Source organism: Heloderma suspectum, chromosome 7 (assembly GCF_057233095.1).
Source record: "Heloderma suspectum isolate Gila_16-S chromosome 7, 16-S_ref, whole genome shotgun sequence".
Classification (NCBI taxonomy): Eukaryota; Metazoa; Chordata; class Lepidosauria; order Squamata; family Helodermatidae; genus Heloderma; species Heloderma suspectum.
In genome coordinates this window covers 121,018,848-121,029,474 of record NC_139464.1, presented here as the reverse complement: position 1 = coordinate 121,029,474, position 10,627 = coordinate 121,018,848, and positions in this window count along the sequence as shown.

The following is a 10,627-nucleotide window of genomic DNA, read 5'->3' as shown; positions in this document are numbered from 1 at the left end:
GAAATACCTCTGGATGTGCCCTGGGGGTTAAAGACGTCATGAAAAGGACCCACAATCTTCAGTGAGTGAGCAATCTCAATAGCAGGATAAAAGCTCCGTGTGATGGAGCCCCTAAGGTCTTGTTCAGAAGGTGCTGTTGCGTGACTCGCTCTAGCCAAGACATAGTTGCGGCGGAGCGGCCTGAGAATGTCGAATGGGCTGCGCCTCTACAGAGCAGCCGTCCCCATCCTGGTGCCCTTGAGATGTGCTGACTACAACTCCCAGCATAGCTGGCTGTGGTGTGCTGGGAGTTGTGCCGAAACTTCTGGAGGGCACCAGGTTGGGGAAGGCTGCTCTAGAACGTCAGTATCTCAAAGGGCTGCTCTATTCATGCACCACGATGCAGTAATGGCAGAATGCTAGGCAGAGCAAGAAGCATCGCTTCATTCTGTACGATGCTCAAGTCAGTTTCAAGCTCCCAGTTCCTTATATATATGAAAGTTCAGAACAGATCTCAATCTGTAAACTCAATACGGACCTAAAGTTAATAGGCCCGTGTACCCAAAACACCCTTTGGACTAGCACATAAGATATATCTCCATGATTGGGGGACTCTCCCCTTCAAGATAAACAATGTTTATCTTCAATCTAAACCGTTGTTTTTGTGCAATGCACATTAAGGCATGATGACCCCAGGTGACAGTTACAAATAAGGAACTGGAGGTATGAACCCCACAATACACTTTGGGCTATCCCAAATGCTACACTAGCACCTCAAGGACAGCGTCTTCTGCCAAATGGCATTGAGTCATGCCTAGATCATCAAACCTTTCTTTGGGCACAAAGGACTGTCAAAATAAGTATAATAGAATAAGGAACTGGGTGTATGCACCCCCAAATCATACATCCTCATGTCCAGCAGAGAGCCCTCTACATAACGGCATTGAATCTCATCTGGCCCAGCACTCTCAAGCATGGCACCCCCATGCCAATAATAGCTAAAATCTGTGGGAAAGAATAAGAAATGGGCTGTGCACCCCATATTAAGCTTTTGGTTACCCCAACTCATACACACACACACACACACACACACATCTGGGAGCGTATCCCCTAAGCAGTAGCACTGAACCATGTCTGGCCCAAAGCCTTCTTTAGGTGCAGGGTACTGTTAAGCAAGGCACCACCATGCCAGTAAGCAGCCACTTTTCCCACTGGCCCTTCCTTCCGGAAGAGCGTTTGTATGTTGTGTTTCATGCTGCTGCCTGAAGGCTGTGAGGGCACCTTCAAAGAGTGGCACCCACCGACTCTTCCTGCAGAAAGGTCCAGTGGAGAGAGCTCGCCTAGAGAGGAGGGGTATGTGGGCTGATGACTACAATTTTTGGCTTGACCAGCAAGGCCAGCCAAGCATTACAGAGCTCTGATTCAGTGGTATGCTGCCTATAGCCATCATTACTAGTAGCTATAGATAAACCTATTTTCCATGAATTTATCTAATCCCCTCTTTAAGGCATAAGTTCATAAGGTATTGATATGTCACGACAATTCCTGAGTTGTTTAACCCAGGAATTGTCAGGGCTGAGCAGCAGCGAGCAAGCATGCTACATTCTGTGCGCCTGTCGCTTCCGCTTTCAATCAACAACCCAGGAACCCCTATGGTTTGTTGCTGGATTAACTCTGGGTTGTCTAACTCCTAAAGAACCCAGAGTTCCGGGTTCGGATGTAACAATAACTACCCAGGAACAGGGTATTCCTGGGTTGCTGATTGAAAGTCGAAGTGATAAGTGTGCAGGAGAAAGTGCATTTGCTCGCTGCCACTCAGCCCCAACAGTTCCTGGATTAAGCAATCCAGGAATTATTGTGATGTCCAAAGCAGGTTACTGTTGTGAAGGTAGGCCTGACTAGGCCTTGTTAAGTAGTTTGGTTCAGGCGAGGTGCCTGATGGGATTGGGAGAATGTATATGTGTCTGGCCATGAGAAGGTAATTTTAACTTGCTCATTATAGGCAGGCAATTTCTTTTTTAGGGACTAGCTTAGGACTTTAGAAGAGATAATAATGCACTGTGCTGATAAAACTGTTGCTGAGCTAAATTAGCTCTTGAGCATGCACAGTGTATTTTCTTTGTTCTCCAACTTTCAGTCTGTATAAATGCATCCTGTTTCTTTTTATTTGGTGAGACACAGTTTCATCTGTCTCTCCCACAGCTGTAATGTGCCTTAATACATTTCTGACTGTTCAACCTAACCTGCCTTGGATATTTCCTTAACACTGTGTTATTAGAATTCTTATAAGAAGGAATAACTTCCTTTTATATGTCCTGAATCCCCTGTTATTCATTGGATGACCTAGAGTTCTAGTATTATGTGAGAGGAAGAAAAACTTACCTCTCCACTTTCGCCATACAATTCACAATTTTAGAAACCCTTAACGTGTCCCCTGCCACCGCCACCACCCTGCCACCTTTTCCTATGCTCCCCCTTGCATAGTCATCTTTTTCAGGACTAAAGAGTCCCGAATGCTTTAGTCTTTCCTGGTAAGGAAGGTGCTCCAGACCCTGATCATTTTGGATGCCCCTTTTTGTATCTTTTCCAGGGGTATTATATCCTTTTTGAGATGGGGCACCCAGAATCGTACATAATATTCCAGGCATGGCCAAACCATATATTTGTATAAAGGCACTGTGATACCAGCAGCTTTCTTTTCAATCCCTTTCTTAATAATCCCTAGCGTGGACTTTGTCTCTTTGACATTTGCTACGCTCTAGGTCACCATTTTCATGGATCCATCCACCACTGACTGGCTTGACCTCCCCACTGGGACATCTGTACTCTGCATGCACTTCATTTTCCTCTGTTCTGACTGTGGAACATTTTATCTGGATGGTGTTAGGTGGATCTGTGCGGCCCTGGTATTGTGTATCACTGCATGCTAGCAGGTAACTTGTACAAATATGTAACAGCCTTACCTTCTGCTGCATGCCATCTCCTCCTGACCCCTCTCAGGAATTTGAATGTTTGAAATGAAAAGTATGTAACCCTCCCTTGGAGAGCTGTAGGGATGAAGATGTTCTTCTGCTTGAACCTATCTTTTCCAAAATTATGCTTTGATGAGAAAAGTGTCTTGTTTGATTGTTTTAGAAGGAAAGAAGACAACGCCTACAGTCCACATTACTCTCGCACTCACATGCACTATAACCCAAGATTCTAGAGGCTGCTATGAAATGCATGGTGAGAGATAACAATTATACTTTGATTTTCAGCTGATGTACATTATTGAAGTACTTCTCTGGCAATGCCACATGATTCTTTTGGGATTATTTCTTCCCCATAATACCAGCTCTGTTTGAGAGTGAGGAAAAATACACTTCAGGTTTGAATTATGAAGGATCTGTATGTCTCTAGTGAATTCTGTGAATGGAACATTGTGTGACACTGGCACCACTGCATACAATTATATTAATATTTTGAATATTCTTGCCAATAAATAATCCTTGGAAGAACTTGTAAACAATTTTCAGGTGAACAATCTTTCTCATGTAATGATATCAGCTTATTTTATTTGTTTGTTTGTTTACTTTTTAAACTGCCCAATATAATCAAAGTTCCCTGGGCACTGTACAAATTAAAAACAAAATACAGAGCAACAATAAAACAATAATAAAACAAGACAGCTAAAACTATCAGCAGAACATGATAAAACCAAAACATAAAACAAACAACAGGGGTAAAATAGTGCAAAGATCTAAAAGCACTAAACACAGATCCTTAAATGCCTGGAAAAATTAAGGGTGCAATCCTATGCATGTTTAGACAGAAGAAAGTCCTACAACTCCCAGCATTCCCCAGCCAGGTGGGGAATGCTGGGAGTTGTAGGACTTTCTTCTGTCTAAACATGCATAGGATTGCACCCTAAAAGTCTTTACCTGGTGCCAGAAAAACCATAATGTAGGCACCAGGTGAGCCGGGCCAGGAAAGGCATTGCACAGGTGGGGCACCAGCACTGGAAGGGCTTTCTCATTGCCCTCTGCTTCTCCTCATTTGGCAGGGGCACCTTGCCAGGGCACAGACTGCTTTAGGCAACTTGGCCCCAAGCCATTTACTGTTGGCCCCCAGCAGTTCCTCAGTCATGACACCACATAGTCCTAACCTTCCTTTTGGAATAATTTGAGTTCTACTGCAGCTATTTAGGAGAAATTAAAGTGGAGGGGGAGGCTGTCTGGATCCTTTGCTGTACTGAAGCTACTAAACTTCTGCAGAAGCCAAAGTCTCCAGTTCGGGGCAGTAAAATCAGATGCTGTGTGAAATACCAGTATTTCACATGGAGCTCTTTCTTCCCTTCCTTCTTTCTCTTCAAAATGTCTTTGCAAGCAAGCTCCCAACAGTGGGCATGTAAGAGCAGAAAAGTAGGGGGAGAGAGAAGAAACAAGGAGCAGACTGTGGAAGGAAAGGTGGCAATCTCCCCTCTAGTTTAAAAGGCTGGTAACAGCAAGGCTACTGAGCTCAGAGGGAAGAAGCAAGCATGTATTCTGTTCACTGGTTCAGATCCAGATCCAAATTCTGAACTGAAGCAGGGTGATTCAGACCGAATTTGTGCAGATCCAAAGTGGGTCCAGTTCAGTCTGAAGTGGGGCAGATCAGTCTGAATCGATTCAGATTGCTTTGGACAATTCTGAAGCCCAGACAGCATGTCTGGGGAATGTAACAATTTGCATAAGAGTAGGGAGGGGGAGAGGAGGAGTTGGGATAGGGGAACTGAGCCTTGACAAGTGACATCTAGCTGCCAATAGGGCTGAACCTGTAACCCAGCAGTCTCCAATCACAGTGGGGTGACTGAGAGTGAGGTGCAATCATTACTCTATAAGAAAGGGCTTCAGTGTTTGGGCTATTTAATTTAGAAGAAAGGCTAATATGGGGGAGGTTTATACAATTATATGGAGTAGTGAAAGTGGAGCAGTGCAATAAATAAGCTGAGTTCAGTGTGACTTTTTCCCAGGTAATGTGTATTGCAGCCAAAGAGATGTTTAACTTTTCTTCTTCCCTTAATGAGGAGCCTCAGGTTATCCAGTGAAGCTGAATAGTGGCAGATTTAGGACAGACAAAAAGAAAATACTATTTGCGCTTCAAAAAAACCTACACCAGAGATTAGGAATAATGCCCTCCTAATGGTCACCTTAAATACCTTCTGATTAGGTTATCTAATCCCCTGTGTGGCTTGACAGTTTTTACTTTTTGTTTTAGTCTTTGAGCAAAGGAAATTTTATGCATGGCTAGCACAAAAGCCACTGGACCCAACTGTCTGAAATTTGGCAGGTTCAGTCAACTCTATTGGGGCTACCTGGTCCCCAAATTCCATGCACTGATGTGGAAGCACAAAAAAAAAACATAGCTCGCTGCTTTGAAATATTTTCTTGAAAAAAGCAAATTTTACCTATGACTAGCAGAAAGGCACTGGACCTAACTACCTGAAATTTAGCAGATTCAATCAACTCTATGAGGGCTGCCAGGTCTCCAAATTGGGGACCTCAGACCAAGGCTTTCTAATTTATGACCATCTGGCCTTCACCCAAGTCAACTTGAACTGACATGAACAATTCATGCTGAATATATTTTAGCTACATGGGACTACTGTAATGTGTTCAAAGAAATGGTCCATTGACAGGGTGTTACAGAGTTTGTAAGTCACCAGTAATGAGAAACCAGATTTTCCTTACAATTTCCCAGAAGTATATGATTTGATTCAACATCTTTCATCAGTTTAATATTGTGTTTACCTGCAAAATTCTTTCTGAGTTGGGGAGGAAGATTAAAACTAGCACCCTACTACTAAACACCTTATATAGAAAGCATTTTCTTTGAAATCCATAGTGCGTGTTTCCTCGTAATGGACACAACCTAGTCAATGCAAACATTTCCAAACCCCACTGATTTCAGTGGAAGATATTTAAGCACATGTTTAACTTTCCTATTAAAAGCATTGAAACGCCAGACGAGTGTCTTGCGTGTGATACTGTGGCTTTACATTTGGCTATATCAACAACAACAACAACAAACATCTTTGGGTTTTTTCTTCCACCCCACAAAAAATAATAATATGGGTTAGGTCTAATATAGTCGATGTAAATATTTGTGAATAGTGCTGTAAATGTATTGATCTGAATTCAGTTTTTATGCTGTCCCACAAATGTGTTCAAACTGTATTGTTTCTGACACATTTCTTAAAAACAATGTGTCAGAGACAAGTTTCTTCAGAGGTCCTTATTTATCTAAAAGTGCAGTGCTATTTCAACATAGGCTTGATCCACATTATGTTTCGATTTTCATGGCTCCAACTATTTTCTAAAAAGCGTGCTCTGCTACATGGTGCATGGTGGTGCATGCCAAGGCAAACACATCTTCATCCAAAGAGTCTTCATAGGTCAGGGGTATATTTTCATCCCTCAGGGTGCTGGCTTCACTCAGTCTGAGACCTGGAACTGCATCCAACAACACTTTCTGTCTAAGTGCTGAATGTAAAGATTATAGCTTTGTCTCTGCAGGGAGTCAGAGGGACATAAAAAGGAATGGAAAAGGTAATCCAGAGCTGCCAGGGGAAGGCACATTCTATTGACATTGAAAAGGTTGCTACCCACACTATTGTCATCAGCCATCACACCAGGGCCGCTGAAAATCTTAGGTTTCCATAGGTGGTCTCTGACTTGGGGCAAGTTATTTCAGGAGCAGTTTTTCCTTGCTCTCAATCAGAAAATAAGAAGAACCTCACACCAAACAGCCATGCTGAGATCTAATAGAGAATACAGAGGAAACGTTATGATGCATTTTGGGGGTAACAGAGATGCATTATCTTTCATATTTGTGTAATTTATTTTCTGGAACTAGCTTTTTAAAAAATTCTGAGTGCTTTTATTGTCATCTCTTTGTATTATCAAGATCAGTTGCAACCAGTTTCACTCTGGCCCAGATTTCTGCCTTGCTTGTTTTTCAGCTCTCTGGCATTAATATATTTCTCCATCCAAACTCTTTCTGTGATCCTTAGTTCTTCTGCATTCAGGGCGAGATTTTGCGATATAAACTATACCTCCACAGGCGGCTGTATTCTGTAAAGCTGGTGCCATCTACCAGTAAGGGCTTCGCAATTACCCCTCAAGAGCGACTGTGGCATTGCGTATGCAAAGAGAGGTGTAAACATTAAGGGCTGTATGCAATGTTAGTCCTACTTAGAGTAGACACATTGACATGAATGGTACTTAGGTTAGTCATGACTAACTCAACTACCATTCATTTCAATGGGTCAACTCCAAGTAAGACTAACATTGCATACAACCCTAAGGGCACAATCCTATGCATGCTTAGACAGAAAAAAGTCCTGCAAGAATGCTAGGAGTTGCAGGACTTTTTTCTGTCTAAACGTACATAGGATTGCACCCTAACATGCGAATATCTCTTACAACCTGGGGAGGGGGATCCCTTCTAAGTGAAATTGTTGGTAAATTTTTCCATACCTTGATGAGAGCCAGTGTGGTGTAGTGGCAAGAGTGTTGGACTAGGAGCTGGGAGATCCAGGTTCTAGTCCCCACTCGGCCATGGAAGCTCACTGTGTGACTTTGGGCCAGTCACAGACTCTCAGCCCAACCCACCTCACAGGGTTGTTGTTGTGAGGATAAAATGGAGAGGAGGAGGATAATGTAAGCCGCCTTGGGTTCCTTGCAAGAGGAAAAAAGGCGGGGTATAAATGCAATAAATAAATAAATTAAAATGTGGCAGATAAAATTGCTTTGGGGAACCCAATTTGAGTGCCACCAGGTGCTTTCCGGGCCACCTTTGCTGTTGTTGGCAATCTATTTCATGACTATCCTGGCCCTGACCCTCTTGCTTTGACCTTTAACTTTTTGACCTTTTTCACCGCTTGGTCTGTTGCTACCATTTTTTGTTGGCTTGTTTCTCCCCATCACGACCCCTTAGTCTGAACTAGTGATGAGCAAAGTCGCCTCAGCTTGATTGGGAATCACCTCTGTATTTACAAGCATCCTTGGTGAGCATTTAGGGGAAAAAGCTCATCTGTCACCAAAAGTTTTCCCCCAACTTGTAATGTCGGTGCATGCACACTTGATAGCGCCACACACCTGCACTTTGATTTATTATATGCACTCAGTTGTGAATTCTCACTCCCAGCACTACCAGCCCAAATAAAGTCACCAAGAACAAGATGTGGTTTTTAGATCTGAATGGGGGATGGCAATCACATAAAGCATTTACAAGAAGCAATGGAAAGAATGTCATAAATCTAGAATATACTCACCACACTAAAGGTTGCTTGGACAGGTGGGGCTGAGGTGGTACGGTCAGGCAGTTCATTGTGATCAACGAGCCTTTCATTGAGAGTAGGAGAATATTAAATAACCTGTGCACATGCACTGTCAGGATTCCCTTTGCCCCCACTTAACTTCAAACACCAAAGCAAACACAGACAAGAGGCTTCAGTCTGCAGCTTTTAATCCATTACTTCACAGGGTCATACAGATGCAAATTCTCAGTGACTCTCATTCTACAAGGAAATGCCTTCAGGGGGTTCAAAAGGTAGTTATGAAAGTTGCCCGCCGTTTGAGGAGGAAGGCGGTCTCACTAGCCTAACTAAAGGGGGGGAGGAACCTCTCTCTCGTGAGGCTTCTGAGTGCAGCTTCTCACACAAGGCCAATCAGGTAGACTGTCTAAGTTCCGCCCCGGCCTTCTCTCTCTTAGCTCTGCGTCTGGCATCTATTAATTCAGACTCCCCAAACCCTTCCTCTCCCTGTTCGCTATCTCTCACGGGCGGGTGGTAAAGAGGGACCCTCCTCCTCTACCAGCTGGACCTCTGAAACCTGAGGAGCCTGCCTAGCCATGTCTGGACTAGCCTGGGAAAATACTTCCCCCATGTCTGGTGGTTCTCCTTCAGAATCTGAACTACTATCCCACTCCCTGTGCTCAGAAACACCCCTGACATGCACATGCAAAGCAGCTGCCTCTGTAGGTCATGTAATTTCATGGCGATCAAGCATTTCATTGAGAGGAAGGGGCTAACATTAAAAAACTGTTGCACATCTGCCTTCTAAGCAGCCCAGTCAGCCTGAACTAGAGACGTCAGAGAAATCTGCAACAGATTCCAATGAAATCGGATTTCTGTAAATCCAATTTGCAGATTCCGCAGCGGACCAAATTCTGCGGACTTGTAGACCATTTTTTAACCGGGGGGGGGGGATTTGCAAGAATGCACACTTGCACAAGTGCACATTATTACTACACGCATTAGAGCAAATATGCATTCTTGATTTCTTGAAGAAATCCAATTCCGCCAATGAGTGGACGATGGAACAAAAGGCACCTGAGATTCTGTGGAACACAGATGGAACTGACTTTATTCACTCTGTAGATCCCCAGCCTGAGCACACACCTGAAGAATCTTGCCGTACATTCCAAATGAGAAAAATGGCAATTGGTAATACAGCTGAGCGTTATGGGCTACACAAGTTAATATTTTGAACCAGGCAAGTCTGAACTGTAACAACAACACTAGTCTAAGCCATAAGCATGGCAGGGCTGCCTGGTGATACAGTTTTAGACTTGCTCTGGTGTGGACTCAGTCTGTCTTTCCACGAGACATTTATAGCGCGCTCATGATTGGTCACTCACGGAAGTTTGCAGGTCATTCACGTGACACCGTCTACCTCCAAGGCATATCCAACTGTTTTGATGTTTATCCCCCCCGCCCCGAGATAATCCACTATTTGAACGTAAATCTGCTTTAATGGCTGTGTGTAAATGTGTGGTTCCACCATAACCACAGCCTGGGAAGAAGAAGCCATTGGGTGGAGCAGGAAAATCACAATTGCCCTCTCTCCCCTCCTCCAGTGTGCTTGCCTGTTGACCTGGGCTGGGAGGAGCTTTCTTGGCTGGACTAGGAGAGGCTCAAAGCAAGCACGGAGCTGACCAGGGAAGGAAGAAGAAGATGGCAACCCCCCCCCCATGTAAACAGCTGACAGCAACGAAGTTGCACACGCACTCATATACACACATGCTACTTTGCAGAGAGAGTGCGTGAGCAAGAGGTACTTGAATCCTTCGGGAGACCCACTGATTCACCGCTCACTCTCCTCCCCAAGGCTGCAGAGAACTTGCCTGTGTAAAGAGCTGATCTTTATTTTGTTTATGAGAGCCAGTGTGGTGTAGTGGCTAGAGTGTTGGACTGGGGGCTGGGAGATCCGGGTTCTAGTCCCCCCTCAGACATAGAAGCTCACTGGGTGACTTTGGGTCAGTCGCTGCCTCTCAGCCCAACCTACCTCACAGGGTTGTTGTTGTGAGGATAAAATGGAGAGGAGGATGATTATGTACACCGCCTCGGGTTCCTTAAAGAGGAAAAAAGGCAGAATATAAATGTAATAAATAATTGTTTAGAATGAGGAAACGGAAGCCCCGGTAAATTCCAAAATAAAAAGCCTAGTGTGGTGAACCCCTCAAGCCTTGGCTTGTTTCTGCATACACTACCTGTGTCCTAGGATGCTTCCAAATGAGGCTCACTCACAGAAGTTGGGGGTGGTGGTGTCCAGGTGACATCATCTTCCATTTGTAACCCTCTAGAGTATCTCCACCATTTCTTCTATCTTTTTTCTAACCACACAAA